This window comes from Thunnus thynnus, chromosome 1, assembly GCF_963924715.1.
Source record: "Thunnus thynnus chromosome 1, fThuThy2.1, whole genome shotgun sequence".
NCBI lineage: Eukaryota > Metazoa > Chordata > Actinopteri > Scombriformes > Scombridae > Thunnus > Thunnus thynnus.
Window position 1 is genome coordinate 13,662,632 of NC_089517.1, and position 20,220 is coordinate 13,682,851.

The window sequence follows — 20,220 nt, forward strand, 5'->3', positions numbered from 1 at the left end:
TGTATCTCAATCCCTGCATGTGTAGATTTGTAAATGTGTAAAAGAATCTCAAAATGCACACTTAAATTTGTGAATGTGTACAGGAATCTGCAAATCTGTATTCAGATTTGCAAATGCATAGAGATCTGTGAATGTGTAGACAAATCTGTAAATATGCATTTGATATTATAGCTGAAATATTTTGCTTCAAGTCCTCAGTTACAAATAAGACACGCCTCTCGAATGGCTGTCTTTTTAAACTTGATTTTTGTTTCACTTCTGCCATGACAAAGATCTGTAAATGCGTGTGGATATTTGTCTGTAACTCGAGGTTTTCTTCACCCTCAGCTCAGGCTCTCAGTCTCATGCTGCCAGTCTAACGCTCCTCAATAAGAACTTCAGCTGCCAACATGAACATCTGAAGGAGGCTCCCACAGCTGAGCGACCCAAACAACATGGCGGGATGCCACGCAGCTGCAAAAGTCGCTGTACTGCTCCCCACTGCTTTAACAAGCAAAAAACAGGTGCACCTACGTTTCCCTGACTTTCCATCTCAGTTAATGAGTGACTGGTTGCTCTTCAACATTGGTAACGCTGCAAGCATAGGACCTGTAATGTTTTAGCATTGCAATAAACTGCTAGCACGGGCTAATGTTAGCTAACAGACAGAGCAGTATTGCCGCAGTGGGCCCTAAGAAACTATGAAAGAAGGAAGGTTTATTACGTCACTGTTTAGCGTGTGAACGCACATTGGTGCCACAATTGAACGCTCTCGGCGCAGTTAGCATAGTGATGAATGGGGAGACCCCTCCTTCATCTCTCCCCTCCCAGTTTCATGGGTTATCAATCTGGGTGATGGAAGCACCACTATTTTGGTGTGTTGTTTATTAACTAATGTTTCATGGGTTTTTAAGGTACAATTTTTTTGATTTGTATATAACTTATTTGTATGCAAGATGCATTCATGTTATATGTGATTGAGGTTAGTAACAGATTAATGTTAGTAAGTTAGCTAAACTGTGATATTAGCTAAAGCAGCCTCTGGATCAAAATAAAAGGAAGAGAGACGGAATGAAGAAAATAGATTTTGTCGACAATGTTTATTTATCTGTTTAGTATTTTATTTGCCATAGTGAGCATTTTAATTTGACTCACCATGAGCCCTGTAAAGTATGCCTATATTCATCTTTGGATACTATTTGGAGACCAAATAAGCGACTGCAAACATTTGGAAAAGTCAGTCACTATTCTCTGAAGTTTGTTCTTTCATTTGGTAGAGGCATTTCTTCATCAAAGGTCAGATATGTTGGGTTTTAGTGTGCTTTTCCATGCATCTCCCATAGGCTCCAATAGAACTGGCATCAAAGTCTGGCATCAAGCTGAGCATTAGAACGTTGATATGACGTAATGACCCTTCCTTCTTTTATAGTTTCTTTGAGTGGGCCCGAGACAACTTCAACCATAAGTAAACACTAATGTCCTATATAAGATATTCTGTTTGTGGCTAGCATGTTTCTGTAAACAGATGTAGCTTAAGTGATGTAACATGAGAGTCAGCAGGGAACAAACACGTTATCATCAACAGGCTGTACAGATCTTTATGCTAGTGACAGCAGCCTGCATGTTAAACTATATTTCAGTCAGCAACCTGCACCAGACTGCATGCTGTGTCAGTCACAGTCAGCCAACACATCAGGTGAATGATACCAGGTAATATGACTTTTAGTAAAGTAAAGTTGGATTTTGAGGTTGATAGGTACAACTTACACCAGTTACTTTTGCTATAATGGTTGTATGAATTTAGGACCTGAAAAGTTCAGTGAACTGATCACCAAAGCTTTTTCTGTGTTGTATTTAGAGTGAACACATCTGATCATCTGTGCTGAACAGATCCCTTCATCTGCTATAGTGAGAGACACCAGTATCTAACCAGTATCAGCAGGTAAGAATGTTGTTCTGACACACAACACCACAGAAAGCTAGTTAAGTTTTGCAGAGGTGACAACATCCATCTCTTGACACAAAATCTGTAGAATGTTTGTCTATAAGTTAACATGGCAAAGAATTCTATATTGGTTAATATTGGTTAACACTTTATTAAATAAGCTATCAAAATTACAAGACGTGATTATTACATGATTTTAAGCTCAGCCACTCAGTGTATCATAAGACATAGATTTGAACACTGCCTCAATTTCTTGCAACTTTGATGAAGTAGTAAAAACTTAAACCTGCAGTGTGGAACTTTTACATATAAGTGAACGCCCGTTACATTCAAGACCCTACCAAATGAGTTCACACAATGCTGATTAAGCTTATCTTCACCAGATAAATCTCTCTGTGTTTCACAGTATATGGAGTTTTTAAATCTCATGTTGGGGGTGACATGCCTGTGCTGGCTTTTAAACGTGTCGCTCTAGACTTTCCAGACTTTTGTGGGGGTGGTGTGACACTCAAAACAATGTAACCATCATTTTACAGCTGCAACAGTAGGTTATGGCCAGTGGGGTATGGCATACTGGGAACCATGAAAGCGTGCCGCATGCCTGCAATCACAGCCGAGTGCCCCCCTTTACTCTCACTGCCAGAAGGGGGAGACAAAAATCCCGCACTCCAGCTTTAAAACCAATTTAATTTTTTTTTTTTTAAGTACAAATTTCTGTACTGCTTGTAACACTGTCTGATATTCTTATTTGTTAGACAAACTTTGCAGAATGTGGCATGAACTGCAGCCTACATTTGTACATCCTGGTTTTGCAGGATGTGCACAAATCAATCAATAACCACAGGTATTAAAGTCTGTTCCTACCTTTAAAACGTCTTCCTCACAGTTTTACGTGTAGCATAAAATCCAGGGATCTAACAATGTCACTTTCTGATGACATGTTAAGTCAAGCATAATTCCATTTTAATTTAACTTGTTTTGATTGTCAGTCCCAGCATGCTAACCTCAGCTAGCTGCTTTTAACTTCTCGCTGCAGTGTCACATGCTGACAAACAGCCACTGGACTGTTTCCATTTTGGAGCAGAGATACTAGACAGAAGGACACTTTGCTCTAAATCCAGACACCACAGATGGACAAAAATGTACAAACAAGGCAGGAGTTCTTTTTTGGCCCCCTGGCCCCCACCCATAACCCTGGTCTGCACTAGATGTCACTGTATGGCTGAGTTTATTGACTACAAATAACTCTTATTTCAGTACAAACGGAAACAAATGAAGGAAATTATGCATATTCTGTATATAGTCAAATGACCAGTGACACTATAATCATCTAGTCATATTCACATGTTTGTATTCTGAGCCCACTGAGATATTTGAGCATTGAAAATGTCAAAAAAATAAAACTAAAACAAAACAAAAAAACAAAACAAAACATACCCACACACAAAAAACCCATCTAGATTGGGTTATCACAATAATAAGCTTTTGCTGCAAGAAACTTATTAGATCTACTCCCCCAACACCTTGTCCCCTCTTGCTTAAATTAGGTTTTGACTTTGATATTAAATGAAAGATAAATGATAGATGATTGTAGTGTCACTGGGCATTTGACTATCTATCTATCTATCTATCTATCTATCTATCTATATATATATATATATATATATATATATATATATATATATATATCAGTGGAGGCTGGTCCATAGAGGCAGAAGAGGTTGATCCTCCTCTATTTTTTGTGAGGCAAAAGGGAGATCAAAATTTAAAAAAGAATATTTGGTTGAAATAAACCATTACCAAATCTCAGTGTTATTTATAAAGTATTTTTCTCTCCTCTTTGGAAAAAATCCATTACTGAAATCTGAAGTGCCTGCTGCCCTTCACAGGGTGGGATCTCTTACATTGGACTTAATGTATTTCTTTTTTTTTTCATGCTAATCTGTGATTGGCCATGACACCTAAAATGACACTCCAAGGGAGGCTGTCCTCCCTTACCAATCAACAACCAGAATGCAATATTGACATCGAATTGGTCCAATGATAGTTTCCAGATTTCATCTTCAATTCTCTCCACTGTAAAGCAGAGTAGCAGCAGTAGATAGCTCCTTGCGTTAGCCAATGCAACAGCTGGCTTGTTGTAGCAGCCTGAAGGACTCTTTATACATCCATGGAAGGACTGTTAAGGACTGTTGTTAAGCTAACGGGAGAAATTATCTGGACTGGGCAGCGCAGCAGCAGCAGGACGCTGCCGGGGAGGCTGGAGAGGGAAGCAACCGGAGAAACAACCAGGAGAGTTAGCTTGTTTGTCATTGTTGCTAATGATATCAGACTGGTTAAGCAGCAGCCATAAAGTTCTGTTAACTAACATACAAGATGACCAACAGCTACAAATGGACGTTATGACATGAATACTTCATCCCCATGATAGAAAGAAGAAGATGTCAGATAACCTGAGTCAGATACAGCTTCTCTCTCTCTGTCTCTTTGGTCGCTAATTTCATCTCTGATGGTTAAATGTCTCTGTGTGGCTTTTTTGTGTTTTTTATCTCCTTAACAAGAATTCAGCAGAGATCATATAATGTGTTGTGGGTAGTTTGCTTGTTGAACTTACAGTGAGCTGTCTTTTTAATTGAGTGGTTGTTCAGTCACCTGTTGATGTTGTGTGATTAGTGAATGAGTGTGCAGGAGGTCTGGCTGCTTGCTTCTGACAGTTTAATAGTTTGTTTTTAAGCTGAGCCTGTATATTGAGTAAGAAGTAGCTACAATAACAAGTGTTAACTAGTGGTGTAACGGATTGTAGTTGATCCGTGATCCGTAAGGATCGCCCCCCCACGGTTTGGCAGGCATATGAACTGTGGATTAATTGCAAAATTTAATGTCTCATTTAAGACAAAGTAAACAAAAAGCTGTAAGTACAAGTCATGGGCAGACAGCGTGTCGCTAACAGGGATTTTAAAGAGTAATGATCAAACCAGCATCTAACGGTCCGACGTGACATTTGAGTCATGTTTACTTGCTGTTTAATGTGCTGCAGCTGAGCAGCTAATTAGCTATCTAGCTGCTAACTGACGTTAGCGGTGAATGTTTGTTATCATCAAGTTTTGATGATGTGGACAAAGGCTGTTTCATTCACTATTTAAAAGAGGAAGGTATCATGCCTCACATTGCAATAACTGAGCATTAAATATTTTATATATTTTATTTTATTTTATTTTATTTAAATATTGGACATCTTAAATGTTGTTTTCATTTAAGACATTGGGCAAAAGTTCCTTGCTGTTTCTTGCTGTAAGTGTGTTATAGAATAAATGGAAAACAAAGTTTTATTTGTCTCCCCCTTTTTTTCGCTGATCCTAATAATGATCTGATCCGTGACTCAAATCCGTGATACGATCCGAACCGTGAGTTTTGTGTTCATGTTAACACCTCTAGTGTTAACATGTCAGCTTGGTAGACTATATTTTGTATGTGGTGCATATAGATAAGAGTGTGTAAGTCATGTATTTGAAACATGCATTAATGCTTTCTGATGTGAACCTACACTTTGTGAATGTTTTTAATGTTCAATCTTTCTTGTATTCAGTACTGATCTGAACCTGTATCAGATTATAAGCTTTGTGCTACCTTATATAGGCTATTTCTGTAAAAAAACAACAACCAAAAAACCCATAGGAAACACCTGTAAATCATGTGATATGTTGTCTGTTTTTGATGAGAACATAAATTTGTTGTCACAATAGAACAATACTATAAATTTGAATTTCACTTTGTTGGTAAAATGACACATTTGAACCACTCCATGGCTAAAATGAGCACTTCTTTGTTTAGAGACAATATGTATATGCTAAATGTCTTTAAAGAAGCAGCCTTTTCACCACTCAAGCAAATTGTTTTATTGGCATATAAAATTGCCCCCCACCCCTCCGATTTCATCAGGTGGGACAATGATATAGTTTGATACAGTTTGTTAGAAAATCCCATGTTGGTTTTCTTCCTGTCCTCCCCAATTTTTTGAGTCACCAGCCGCCACTAATATATATATATATATATATATATATATGCTCATTTCCTCCCTATTTGCCAGAGGAAAACCTGTAGTTGGTCAAAATGTCACAAAAAAGAAAAGGGAGCTCTGATTCAGTGTGGTACTACTCATATCTAGTTAAATTGTTTTGTTTTTTTTGTATTCAGCACCTACCCCACTGAGATTTTGTGGATGTGCACACAAATATTTTGTTTCAGTAATGAAACACTATAACAGATCAAATTGCTGCTTCACAGTTCTCTCAGTGGTTCCTTTCAGGGGTCTATTCCACAAAACAGGCTTAACAAACTCTGGGCCTAACCCTGAACTATGAGTTGATTATTTATTGTATTCATGTTATTTTATAATTTTATTTTATCTTTTATTATTATTAATATGATTATATTCTTTTCCTCTTATTATATTATTTTACTCTTAATGATTTTATTTCTCTTTGTTTTTTGTATCTATTTTGTCTACTTTCTTTAATCCAGTGTTTATTTGACTCTATTTTATTATTATTATAGCTTTTAAATCTATTTTTATTACAATTCCATCATTTTTATTCCTTGTGTGCATTTGTCTCAAATTGTTTTTACTGTTTACCGTCTCCACATGTTCTGTCTTATTATTGGCTTGTCAGTAACCTGTGAAGCACTTTGAATTGCACTACCCTGTATGAAAGGTGCTATACAAATAAAGTTTGCCTGATTGAGCTTCCCAAACTCCGAGTTTTCACTTAACTCACTTTCTGGAATACACCCCAGGTTTTGGACTCAGTGCAAGTAAAACTTAACTAGCTTTTCTGTGGTGTTGTGTGTCAGAATAACATTCATACCTGCTGATACTGGTTAGATACTGGTGCCTCTCACTGTAGCAGATGAAGGAATCTGTTCAGCACAGATGATCAAATGTGATCAGATGGCAGCAGACAAACACACCGTGGCTTTTTGTTGCTCACTTTTATACAACACAGAAAAAGCTTTAGTGATCAGTTCACTGTTTCAGGTCCTAAATTCATACAACCATTATAGCAAAAGTAACTGGTGTAGGTTTTGCTTGTCACCCTCAAAATACAACTTAACTAACAGCCTGGTATCATTCACCTAGTGTGTTGGTTGACTGTGACTGACATAGCATGCAGTCTGGTGCAGGTTGCTAACTGAAAATATAGTTTAATATGCAGGCTGCTGTCACTAGCATAAAGATCTGTACAGCCTGTTGATAATAACATGTTTGTTCCCTGCTGACTCTCATGTTACATCACATATGCTACATCTGTTTACAGAAACCCCAGCAATAAAACACAGATGAAATCGCACGCATCCATTGTAATAATGTTAGTCACAAACAGAATACTTATGCAAGATATTAGTGTTTACTCACGGTTGAAGTTGTCTTGAGGGAAATACTTTGGCAATACTGTTCCGTTTGTTAGCTAACATTAGTCTGTGCTAGCAGTTAGTATCAAGGCTAAACCATAGATTGTAGGGCTAAACATTGCTGCTTGCAATGTTAGCAATGCTGAAGAGCGACTAGTCACTCATTAACCGAGATAGAAAGTCATGGAAACGTAGGTGTGCCTGTTTCTGCTTGTTGGTTAAAGCAGTAGGGAACAGTGCAGTGATCACATTTATAACTCTAGAAGAGCCACATGATTGAATTGTTTTATCCCCATTCAAGTTAGCTGGAGGGCTAAAACAGTAGCTGGCTTGGCCGGTGAAAGTCACCAGTGCGTTTGCTCTATGGGTCCCACAGATTCAGAGGCAATGCGGAAGAACTTTTTTGGCTTCATGCACCACTGAGAAACTTTCATAGGAATGAATGGGGCCCTGCTTCTGAAGCTATATACATCCATTATCTCTGCCCAAGTGGGTAGCTCCCGGTCTGAAAAGTGAAGCCAATGCGCAACCTGCATTCTTTCTAAGGGCCAGCAAAGGGTGATTCAACTGGCTCTGAAAAGAAGTTTGATTGTATGGTAGTCTATGAGAAAATGACCCTACTTCTCACTTGATTAATTACCTCAGTAAACCTAATGAGTTTATGGTCTCAATCACCAGTTTCAAGTCTTTTTCAATACAGTATGATGTTCATTTTGTAAAATATGGTCCCATTTAAAGCAGTGTATGCTGTAGGGCGACAAGGGCTACCTTGTCATTGACAAGTCACTACCACGGCAACAACATTGATTATGAAACCATGGTGTAGCCCCAGATTCACAGAGTATAGGTGTAGCTGCTGCTATTTCACAGTGTGTTTTCAGTTCTTTAAAGCTAATTGTAACATTTTGGTAGTCTAAAATAGTTTTGTTCAGTGTTTGGTTGTACTAAACGACCCTCTAAGGAGTTGGCTGTTTGGTTTTTCTGGAAAGTACATTTAGTTTTAATGGTTTTAGGCCTGTTTTTCGCTAGTGAAAATGAGCATTAGCATTATCACAGTTAACCATACGTAAATGCACTGTGCTAACCAACCTAGCAGCTAGCGCTAGGGTCAGCTCCACCCTCTTGTCAAAATATGGTCACTTCTGGCTACAGAATAAAACATGGCGATGGTCAAATCCAAGATGGCGACGGTCAAATCTTGAGGCTTCAAAACGGCAGTCCACAAACCAATGGGTGACATCATGGTGACTACATCCATATTTTTTTACAGTCTGTTTCTCTGCCACGACAGTAGTGTAGCAATATTCTTGGAGCAAAATACTTCAGCCATTAATATCTAATGCATATTTACAGATTTGTCTACATATTCACACATCTATGTATCCATTTACAGATCTGTGCATGCATTTATAGATTTATGTACTAGGGTTGGGCCTGAATACAAGTACATTATTCAGCAAAGCACAATTTTTTTTTTTATGAACATTTATTTCGTAGAAATATTTTAAAAAATGATTTGTTTTTGGGAAGAGAAAAAACCCATGTTACACGCTGTACTCTCTCTGTGTTATGGGTGTATAAATAAGTAGAGGTCTGGCTGCACATTTGCGATGCACTTGGTTTTAACTTAGTAGTCAGCGCTGGGAGACTCGAGTTCGCGACCTGGTGTGGGCGCCTCCTTTGTAAGATAGTTTATCCATAAACACTTATTTTAACACTTAAATATCCTAAAACAATGTGTAATAAAAACAAAACCTGTATTTTTACACCTATTTCCACTTTTATTTGAATACAAATACAAATATAAATAATTTTGTTGCCTCAACAAATATAGATACAAACACAAATACTGGGCTCTCTACACATCCCTACTATGTAAGCATTTACAGATTTGTCTACACATTCACAAATCTCTATACATTTGCAGATCTGAATACAGATTTGGAGATTCTATTACACATTTACAAATCTGATTACGCACACAGGGATTGAACATTTGGGCACTCTCCACACACATTTGCAAATAATTCTGCTTCTGTTATACCCCCATACTTGGTGTGCTGGCAGCCCACAACTGAATACATGTATCAATTTTCTCAATAATCTAAGATGTTGCTTCAAAGGGACAATAATAAATCTGTACTTGGAAAGAAAAACTTGAGACCATAAAACATCGCAAATACTATACAATGTCACTCAAAATACTTATATTCTCACCTTGTAAATGTCAAGACCTATAAACCTGAAATTAATGTAAACACCTCCAGCTCATATATTTCAACACCCCTAGAGCAGTGCAGGCTGGTGTCACAAGAGTGGATTAATGTAACAAAACTGTATCGTAAAATCGACTATAGCAGTGAAATGTAACCATATTTATCTTGTGGAGTTTGAGCTGCACTGTTGCACCTTAGAGACAGTGCAGCACACAATTAGCTTCTGTACAAGTTTATAGCCATTAAGACTGTGTATTTCATTTCAAGAATGATGAACACTGAAAAAGCTGTCTATGTAGTTATTCTTCCACACCTAAGAGCCAACAGTTGCTAATTTTACCACAAGACATAATTTACCTACATTTCCAAACAGTTCTGAAAGATACAAAGGCATGGACGTGAATCTGTCTTGTTCTGTATAAAGCATATAAATTTGGTCTGGCTGCGTTGACTCTTTTTGACCAAATGGTCAGGAAAAATAGTATAGAAATTCGGGATATCCATCATGACACTACGTGTCACATTCATCCTTTATCACTTGACAGTTATTGACTTCAGATTTATAATGGATTCTCACCCTCATGCACAATGAAACAGGCTTTCCAGAATATTGCAGCATCATACATCCAAACAAGTTGATTAGGTGTAATTTAAATATTTTTATAGATTAAAATGTGATGGTAATATGTTTTAAACTGACAATTACATTTAATTGAGCAATTAAATTCCATTGACGACACCTTGTTTAACATATAAATTCAACTGAGATGAGTGAATGTGCCATTGCATAATATTTTGGTACTCAACTTTTATGTACATTTTTGAAATTAGTGTAAAAAAAGGAGCCCATTGTTTTTCATATCTACTCTTGATAACCATTAAACAGGGCTGTGTACTGTTGTTGGGGAAATCAACCATGTGGCTACCAATGGAAAACAGGCTTTAAAATTTAGTGTGGTTTTTAAGGACATTGGTGACAAAGCACAGTTTTTCCCTTTCAAATCATGGTTTTCCTTCTTTCCGCAGGGCTGTGGCCGACAGCTCATTGCTGAGTGTCCAGAGAAATGTCAGAATGCCGACAGGTTGTTATCATCAGTGCCCTTATCTTCCCCTTGCAGGTGCACCAGCACAACGAAAACAGCCTGCACATCCCGCCAGCCAAGGTTTTATGGCTTGCTGCAGCAGCCATGTAACTCTATCAGGTGATCAACTTAAGACACATAAAAGAGCAACGTTTAGCATATTCCAAGGTAAATTTAAAATAATAAAAACATTGTTTTATTAAAAAAAGAGGGACTAAGAGGTGGAATTGAATTGGTCAGGATGGTATGGCATGGTGCACTGAGAACATTTTGAACAGTGGTGTAAGTAACTATTATTTTGTTTTGCCACATGATCATCTCACAGTAGGCAGTGAAATGTTTTTCATTATTTTGACTCTACTTCAGAACATTGGATTTTAAAAGAAACAATCACTATTAAACTATCTGCCCAGGTTTTGGGACATTTAACTTTGAGTCTCTGCCTCCACCCCAGTCCAATGGAGGTGAATTGAAATTTGATTGTGATGCTGACACTAGTGAAAAATTAGTTTTCAGAGTCAACAGCAACATCACCTTTCACAATCAGAGGTCTGTCAGTTTTCACATGGTCAAACATAGTCACTATAAAAACTGATAACAGCATGTTCTATAGAATATAGAACGACCTTTTTAAATGTAATTTTCTAATGCTGTGAGAATATCTCAAAATGGGAAAATGAAACTAAAACTACTGCATAGGCTACCATTACAGATAAGATAAAGGGGAGGAATGGTAAAAAAACCCAAAAAACTTTTCACTTTTATTATCTGTAATGTTTCAAAATATCAGTCTAATTTTAAAAAAGCAGAAATGACAGGCAAGTTTTGAGAGGAGAGAAGAAAAGAAATGTAAAGAACTTCTAGTGAGCCTGCACTGGGCTAAGGGACTCCACTTACATTTTAAGCATCCAAATCAAAGCATCATCATTTGTAAAAGAGATCAAGCAATGTTTCTGCATTAAAATTTTATTCAAACTTAATACAGGAAATGATGGGACCCTTTTTTCTTCTAAAGGTTTGTTTAATCTTCACACACATGCCAAATAAAATCTCTTTGATCCTCTTCTCCCCTTTAATCAGGGTACATGCTCTCATGCCCCCTTCCCTTTTCAGTCTCTCATTCAAACTTGTTCCTCCTCAACCCGTATGTCTCCTTGTACTGGTTTCATTTCTGTTGACAAAGCATTACAGAGCCCCCATGTCTTGTCTTGCCTAATTGGTCCACGTGGATTAATTTAGCATCTAATTACCAAGCTAGTTTTCATGCTTCTGAATTTTCAGGGTCGTGTTTTGCCTTTAGATAACTTTCCTCACTCTCAAGGCTATGTAGTTACTCACATTTCACTGAACCATATGAATAAATGTGCATTGTAATAGATGTAAATAAAAGTGAAAATACAATAACGGCCATGACTTGAGTGTGCTTTATGTAGTAGAGGACTTAAACACACCCACAAGCTGTAACATGGAGGTTGCAGAGAACTAAGGCATTTTTTAAATCTATAAAAACACAAGTGAACATGTCAAAAGTGAAAGATGGTCATTGAATTGTGACCGCTAATGTGGCCACATGCCCACTGAAAACTGTAATGGCTCAGAGAGACAGTGTTATAGTTCATTGAGTAACATTTGATTAGATATGCTAAAGTAATGTTATACATTCATGTATTTTGAATTGAAAATCTATTTCAGATTGTGAATAATTGGTATTAAATAAAGAAAAACAAAAAACAGACAATACAATATCAATTACCTTCAGCAAAATAGAGGAAAACAATGCAACATTGCATGAAGATTTTCTACAGGCTATAACAATGTAGGCTGACGCTACAGCTTATTGCGCCTACCCTTTTTGCAAAACAAAACTTATTTGATGTCAGAAAGTAACATCACACAGAATTTTACATTATCTTTAATGCCACCATTCTGATCTTACATTTTTATATTCATCTTTTAAACATACAAAGTGTGCCAGACATTTTCAGCTCCTCATTACAACTGTGATTCACTCTTTTAAATGAAATACAATGGATATATATTTTTTTACATTATTTCCTCTCAAGTCATATCGACTTTTTCACACTTTTAAACAACCTTTGGATATTTTCAGGTAGTAATTTGTTTTTGACCTTCCACATGATTTGTGCTGTTTTAAAATCTAACAAGTCTCTCGATTTTAGAGCTGTTAATCAGATGTCAGTCAATAAAGAAATGAAAATTACACAGGAGAGAAGATAACACATCAGGTTTGCAAACCATTTTTATATTCAAAATATTGCAGGGACACGCAACTTTTCATTTTAGCACTTGTACATACTGTGGTCGTAATTTGGTGGAGAACTTTGTAGAATGAACTTCCTAATATGTTTGGTGTTAAACTGACACACACACACACACTCTCATCAATTCTGACCAAACACCAAATTCTGACTTATATCCTGCCTCTTGTATGCATTCAGGTGTCACCACACTTACACATTTGTTTGGTATATAAAATCACTTTTCGGTCAACCAGGAAGTGTATGTTTCACAGCAGCTCCTGAGAACAAAGAGTTATGAAATGAATTCATTAGCTATTGATAAGAAGGAAAATATTGTGTGGGAGACTGAAGGAATGAGATCTTATTTGTGCATGAGTGAGTCCTTATTATCTCTATTAGAGGCTATTAGGCAGTTTGAGTGGTATTTTTGAGTGATTATATGCCAACACGTCCTCATAATTAAATGACCACATAGGTCGATTGTACCATGCACTCCAGAATGACCCATAGGAGGGTTTTCTAATGCAGGAGATTTGTCTGTGCTTTCCAAAACAAATCACAATTAAAAAATAATTAGGTTTTATGGTGTGACAATGCTGTGGTTAAGGTCTGGTTAGGTTTAGGCAGAAATTCCACTTGATTAGGGTTTGGGAAGGATCATGGTTTGGGTTAAAATGAGTTCTTGAAATGTGGTTAGGGTTAAAGTTAATACTTCCTCAAAGTTAGGCATCCTTTGTTATCATGGCAATAGTAAACACCATGATAATTATAGTTGCGTTTTTTAAAAAACTGTCCCAACTCGCAGTTTGAAATGGGTGGCGATCAATGTTCTCCTGCAGCTAAGTCCACTTTTTGCCATCTATCTATCCAGCCATCCACCCAACCCGCCACCTCCCAATATGGAAATTTGGCACTTTATATAGACGTCATCTGAACTGCGTCACTTCTCCGGGTCATAATTACTATGGCTGCTAGATGACATCTGTCACTGAAACGTAACTATGGGTTTTTTTGGTGACTGAATTCAAGACTCATACTGTTGTTTTTCTTAGGAGGACAGGCTGTTAGATGCATATGAATCACTCATGTCTGTGAATGAGAGCAATGCAGAACACAGGGCACAGGGTTTATTTTAGCTGCCAGGATGTAATAACAGGTCTATTAAAGACCAAGGTTCACAGACGCACAGGTGTATGGTTGTCAGATGTTTTTGTGGTTGGTTTAGATTAGTATAGACAGAGAAAATGGTCTAAAAATGGTCAGTACAAGGAGATCTGAGGATAAATTGTCAAAGCTGGTTTCAAATGGACATTTTGAAGACATATGTAGATTATGTGGATTTAGTAACTTTACCTGAGTCCATCAAAGTCTTTTTTGTTAATTTATGATGACTTTAATTTCTCACTATAATTTGCTATGGATCATTACAGTCTGCTATGCTGATCACATAATTGTGGCATCTTGGATTTCAAATTTATAGCAGTGCACACTATTTCTGGCTATAATATGAGCACTAATGGTGCTCATATTATCATACAGTCTACGTTGACAGACTTATACAGCATTTTATGTGGGTTTTAAGATTTTCAGCACCATAGTTACAGTACTTCACCTTAATTACTCCTACAGTCGATTGGTCTGGGAGCGAGAAAAGATTAAGAGTGCTGGGAAAGTGTGGGTGGCAGTGGTGTAGTGTTATTTGAAAAAATAGGGGCATATAAGACCAGCAAGACCAGCATTTTCAGTGGTATCCACTCTGGGGAGCATTTTACAAAAAAACAACAGCTATGTGTGAACAGCTATGTACGCACTGGCCTAGCTTGGACATAGCCTCAGGCTGGAGTGTAATGCTAACTACATATTGCGCACTAGTACAGATAGATCAAGAACAGCAATATCTACTGTTGTTATTGGCTCTTGTCCTCATCACTTTTGGTGTCATGTTTGACTGATTAACGGAAGCCAAATATCTTCCCTGTAAATAATGCAATACTTGAATGACTGTTTTTGGCCATCATAAAAGTTAACTTACATTATAATAAAAAGCGAATTGGAAATTTGAAATTTGAATATATTTTCAGTTTGCAATTTGGATTTTTTATTACAGTATCACAAATAAAATGAATGTTGACTCTGAGACATACAGTATTATTGTTATTCTGTAAGAAATAGTTACTATGATAACACTCACAGTTCCATTGGAGAACCCATGAGATGAGACATTTGAAAAGATACATATGTTCATGTGAGCTGGCAGTGAAGGTGAAACACAAAAGTGTGTGTGTGGAGTTTGAACTGTAAGTGTCTAAAGTCAGCATTAAACTATTTGGAAAATCAGGGATGCATGAGCATTGCTTTAACCTCACATTACTGTATAGGACATCTGCAGTGGCTTCATAACAATATTCAATAGTATTACTTAAGTTTTGCTAAATGTTGATGTCTCATCGATGAATTTATGACTTTAGGTTTCTTTATCCACACTCAACAGACAAAATGAACCTCTCCTCTCAAGCTCTGTAGGATTGGATAGGTAACAATCTATAATATCTACAGTTATTAGTGAATTGTGTGACAGCTTGACGGTGTTGTTCATCAGGCTGTTATACTGAAAGGTGTATTATCTGCAGTCTGAGGTTGTGTTTGTCCTGTGGAGAAGTACTGTTCATAGTTTCCAACTAGCAACAACCCCAAAGACTTGCACACACATATATTTAATTCCATTTCCACCACTAGCCATCAAATTTAGATTAGGCAGGTGGTAAGCATGTTGCTTGATGGATGGTCTGCTGTATTCATTGCAGTGCCACCTGATGTTCTCTACAAGTAACCATGTCTGAATTTGTGAAAATGTTACTTTGATTATGGCACGAGGGATTGTTGCATTACATCCTGTGTCATGACAAATTGCTAGGAATACTAAATTTGTAACATGCATTGCCATTACAGCTACTGTAGAGAATCAAGATGTTTTAGCAATTTTTGAGTTATTTACATGTAAGCTGCTGAGTAAGTTAAAGGGGACATACCATGCTTTTTGTGTTTTTCGGTTATTTTTATAGTGTTATAATGTTGGATGCCTATGTTAAACATGATCAAAAGCCCAAAACTTGACATGAACTTCTGTAAAAATGTTGGGGTGACCTCTTTCCTGTTTGCCATGGAGTTAATAGCTCCTTTGACGGTCGTGGTGCTCCACTGCCAGCAGGACTCTCACATCACTAAATACCATGTGTGAGCTGTGCATATTCTGCAAAAGTACACATTCTTTTTTATGCTTAATGTTGCAAGTAGATACACGTAGTTCAGCCAGATGTAGTAAATAATCCTTTTTGTACGTCATATTTTCTGAACCAATGAGAATAAAACGGCATTAATGTTACAGTTTTAATGCTTTTCTGTAACAAAAGCAAAAACTAGAAGAATTTCCTCCCTCTGCAAAAAAGGCATTGAACAAATGTCAGTCAAACCATTCTGAAAGTTTTTTTTTCATTGCAAATTGAGAAAAAAATCCCTCAGTCATTTATGATAAAGAATCTGAAGTAAACAAATGACTAAGATGTGATATGCACCTTTATTCAGTAGCATCTATTAGAGTGGCTTCCAGTTTCATTCTTTTGCAAAATGGAATATGGAAAATCAATCCCCCAGTGAAATGTTATTAATAGCGTCTGCAGGAACACATGGCATGATTATGTTTTCTAACATAATGAATTTGTGCACTCTCACTCTGCATGAGCTTGGGAACAATAGTGGTGGGTACATACAAAATAGGAAGTTTATTGCACACAGTTTGTGGCATGTCTTTAGTCAGTGTCTGCTTCAATATTAGTTTAACTGCTTCCCACATACAATTAATTAATGAGAGTATTAAATGCTGTCCCATGGGTGTGCTCAGACAACATGTGAATGGAATCAACTTGCTCTTCTTCCACTGATTTAGGATAAGAGGAGGGGAATGGAGAAAGTTTGTCAGTTCATCTGTAGCCTACGTAGAAATTCACATAACCTCTGCAGAGTTAAACTCGGTGATGACAATAAGCATTGTATGCTCATCAAACCAACTGGGGATAAACATGGGGAAAAAAGTAGATACTATTATATTACATACAAACATATGTGGATGTCAACTGATTGCTGCTTGTTTTTTGATAATGCATGCAATGAAAAATCCCTCCATATATTCTGAGTGGTGACTAAGGTTTGTGAATTCGATATCTGTTTTATACAAAACAAGTGAGGTATATACAGTATTTTTCCAACAACAGTATAGCAAGAAAGTATGAGAAAAACAGCAAATTGTTTGACATTAAACTAGAATGTACTATTGTGGGGAGTGCAAGCAGTAATACAATGTGAATGTATTAACTCATAAATCATACAAATAAACAATAAGTTGATACAATACAATATACAATACAACAAGTTGCCAAATATCCTTAAAAATACAATGCACTTTTACTAAGACAAACTTGAACTAAAGTTTTAATGACTAAAACGTAACCCAAACTATAATCAAAATTGTTTTAGGTTATCTTAACTTAACATTTAGCTATGTTATATGTGGGACAATAATCCTTGATAATGAGGAAACAAATAAGCGTAACACTGTTCATGTCTACAGCTCCTAGCCTGTTTCAGACTTGTGACTACATGTGTTGGTAGCTACTGCAGGATGTCATATTTCTGTGCTAAACCAAAACAATGGATCTAAACAGATTTTATTCCCAAGATGCCATGCCATTCAAACAATGCAAAACAGGATATAATTAATTTATTCATTAAGCAGAAAGTATTCAAGAAGTGTAATTGAAATCAAGATTTCTTTTACAAGAGAAACCTGAGAACAAATTACAGTACACAAGGTCACAAAGGATTGAAAAGCAATTGGCTTAAACTACTGTAAATAAACTGTAATAAACAGCTTTAAGATACAAGAAAATCTAACCTACATATTTTTAAAGTACTATATTACCTCCTGTAAAAATTCTGTTTGCAGATATATTTGATCTTGTTGGGTACATGTGACATACAAGTAAATTTGAATGTTTGCATAAAAAGTGCTTCAGATATTGCGATGGAAAAATGTCTCCAGTCCAAGACGGGTCTTGTTTTCTCTACCATCTCCCTTTTCTCTCCCGTCCTTCCCATCAGACTCATCATTTAATTGTCGTGCCTGCATACTCCCTGGAGTTGCCTAGCGATCTCTTATCCACTCACACACATCTGCATTTATAGCTGCACTCACACGCAAACACACAATTTTAAATTAGCGACATGCTTGTTCATACTTTTTTTTTTTTTATCTGTATTTAGATTTTGGTCTCTGAAAATAATTGAGCATGTTTGTTAAAAGCCCTCTTTAAATAGATTTGAAATTGGACTTGATGATGATGAATGACGTGATCAGTGTAGAAAATTACAGGTACTTGAAGGCTCAATGAAAACATATGAGTCTTTTCAGCGCTGTTTAGGTTGACTATCTAAGCCCAACTTCAAAACATCTGCTTTTTTATTTTTTGCTTCTTTAGCACCAGATATGATTTTGATTAGCATCATAATTACTCAGGCAAACATTAACATGTCTGTCATCAGTAGCTTTTTAATATCCAGCACAGAGAGACTATTTAGCTTTCTTATTGAGACTACACAAAAACCAACATACTATACAGTAAAAGCTAAAGAATCTGCTTGTGATGCTTGTGTCGGACACATATTAATTTAACTGATTTCCTGTATATGCACACAGTATAATAACATATAGGCAAATCTTTAGTGGTTATGAGAGCTGCCCTATGCTGCTTTTATGATTCCCATAGTCTCTCACTTACTCAGTCATTCAGATCTTAAAGTTAAATGACAGCCGTTGAAATAAGTAATCACAAGAATATCTAAAAATACAAAATGTTTCACAGCGATATTTATAATGCTCATGGTACAGCTTGAATAGTCTTGGTTGAGGTTTTCTAGTCTTCTAAGTTAAATGTAGTAATTTTCATGAGTGGAGCCAGGGAGTTGATTAACTGCCCAGACACTGAGGGCAACATGACAAACTCTCAATTTTTATTATGCAAACCAATGCTTAAATAATGTAGGCTTCTGCGTATTGATATATTTTGATCAAAACCACAAAGAACATAATGTTGACATTTCAAATATTGAATAATTAGATTAGAGAAATTCTTCATATTCTTATAAAGTTAATATTAAAGCGAAAGAAATATACCAAATGGATATGTTTGCTTCAGTCAAGCTAAAATTAGTTTGACTGAGGCAATATACTATAGCTAAACATACATACTGTATATACACAATCAGCTGTGCATTTGATAAAAATCTAATTACAGTTCTATAAGATTTACTCATACAACCTTCTGCATAATGATGTAAGATTAGATCAGGCACTAAACAAACATATTCATAGCTTCCCAAGGGCACTGCACGATCTGTTCAGAGCTGTGATGATGAGGTGTGGGAAGATGTAGAAAAACACAAGGCTGCAGTTTACAATTTGAAATACTGATGAATTACAGGTCAACAACCTCTCAGTGCCTGTATGGGTGGACACCGGGAGGGTAGGACAGGAGGATGGGCAGGGGCAGTTGTGCTATAGACCGTAATCTGTGCTTACCAGTGCAGCTCTCTGTGGCGGGAAGCAAATAAATCTGCCAAGCAGCAGCAGATTCATAAAATCCCTCAGGTGGCTCTGTTCATTTATCTACATTTGCCAGGGCTTCCAGCTGCCAAAAGCAGGTGGCATACTTTGGCTTAAAAATTGACTGTTTTTAAGATGTAGGGCTCTTTAAAGGGGTGGGAGAGCAGACAGGGAGAGATGGTGGGGGGTTTAAAGGGTTGCAGTGGGGTGTAGGTGACAAGGTCGCAAGGTGAAGGGTATCAAGTGTGTGGGAGTCCCATATTGTAGCCTTGCACGGCCCTACATAAAAAAAATGTCTCATTGGAAAGATAAATTGAAATGAAAATGCCCTCATTTCTAATTTCCTCCCCTCAAATTCAATTTCTAGATTGGTGGCACACCCAGGGAGTAAAAGGCAGTGCCTGCGGGGGGGAGGGGGGGGCAATGGAGGAGCAGCAGAAGGAATGCTCACCACTAGATAAGAAATTATAGATGGAAATAATCTGGGGATCTATTTCCTCTGCTCCCCTCCCTGGCCTGCCGCAAATATGATGTGGTGAAGAGGGAAATTAAAAGTCACCATGATGCACCTCATTGCAGCTAGCACTTGTTAGGGACTGAGGTGCTTCTTGGGATTGCACTTAGGGCCCCAAACAGCTGCTAGCCAACAGGCAGTGGCTGCTTGATTCATATT

The 20,220-nt window shown here is 37.0% G+C and overlaps 1 long non-coding RNA gene across 1 annotated transcript; it reads left to right on the forward strand.

Annotated features, from left to right (window-relative positions):
* The first annotated feature begins 209 nt into the window (after positions 1-209).
* LOC137189351 (uncharacterized) lies at positions 210-12,015 on the forward strand. The gene is made up of 3 exons (XR_010929620.1): positions 210-503; positions 1,838-1,921; positions 10,576-12,015. It is a non-coding gene; the product is annotated as an uncharacterized lncRNA (long non-coding RNA).
* The last annotated feature ends 8,205 nt before the right edge of the window (positions 12,016-20,220 follow it).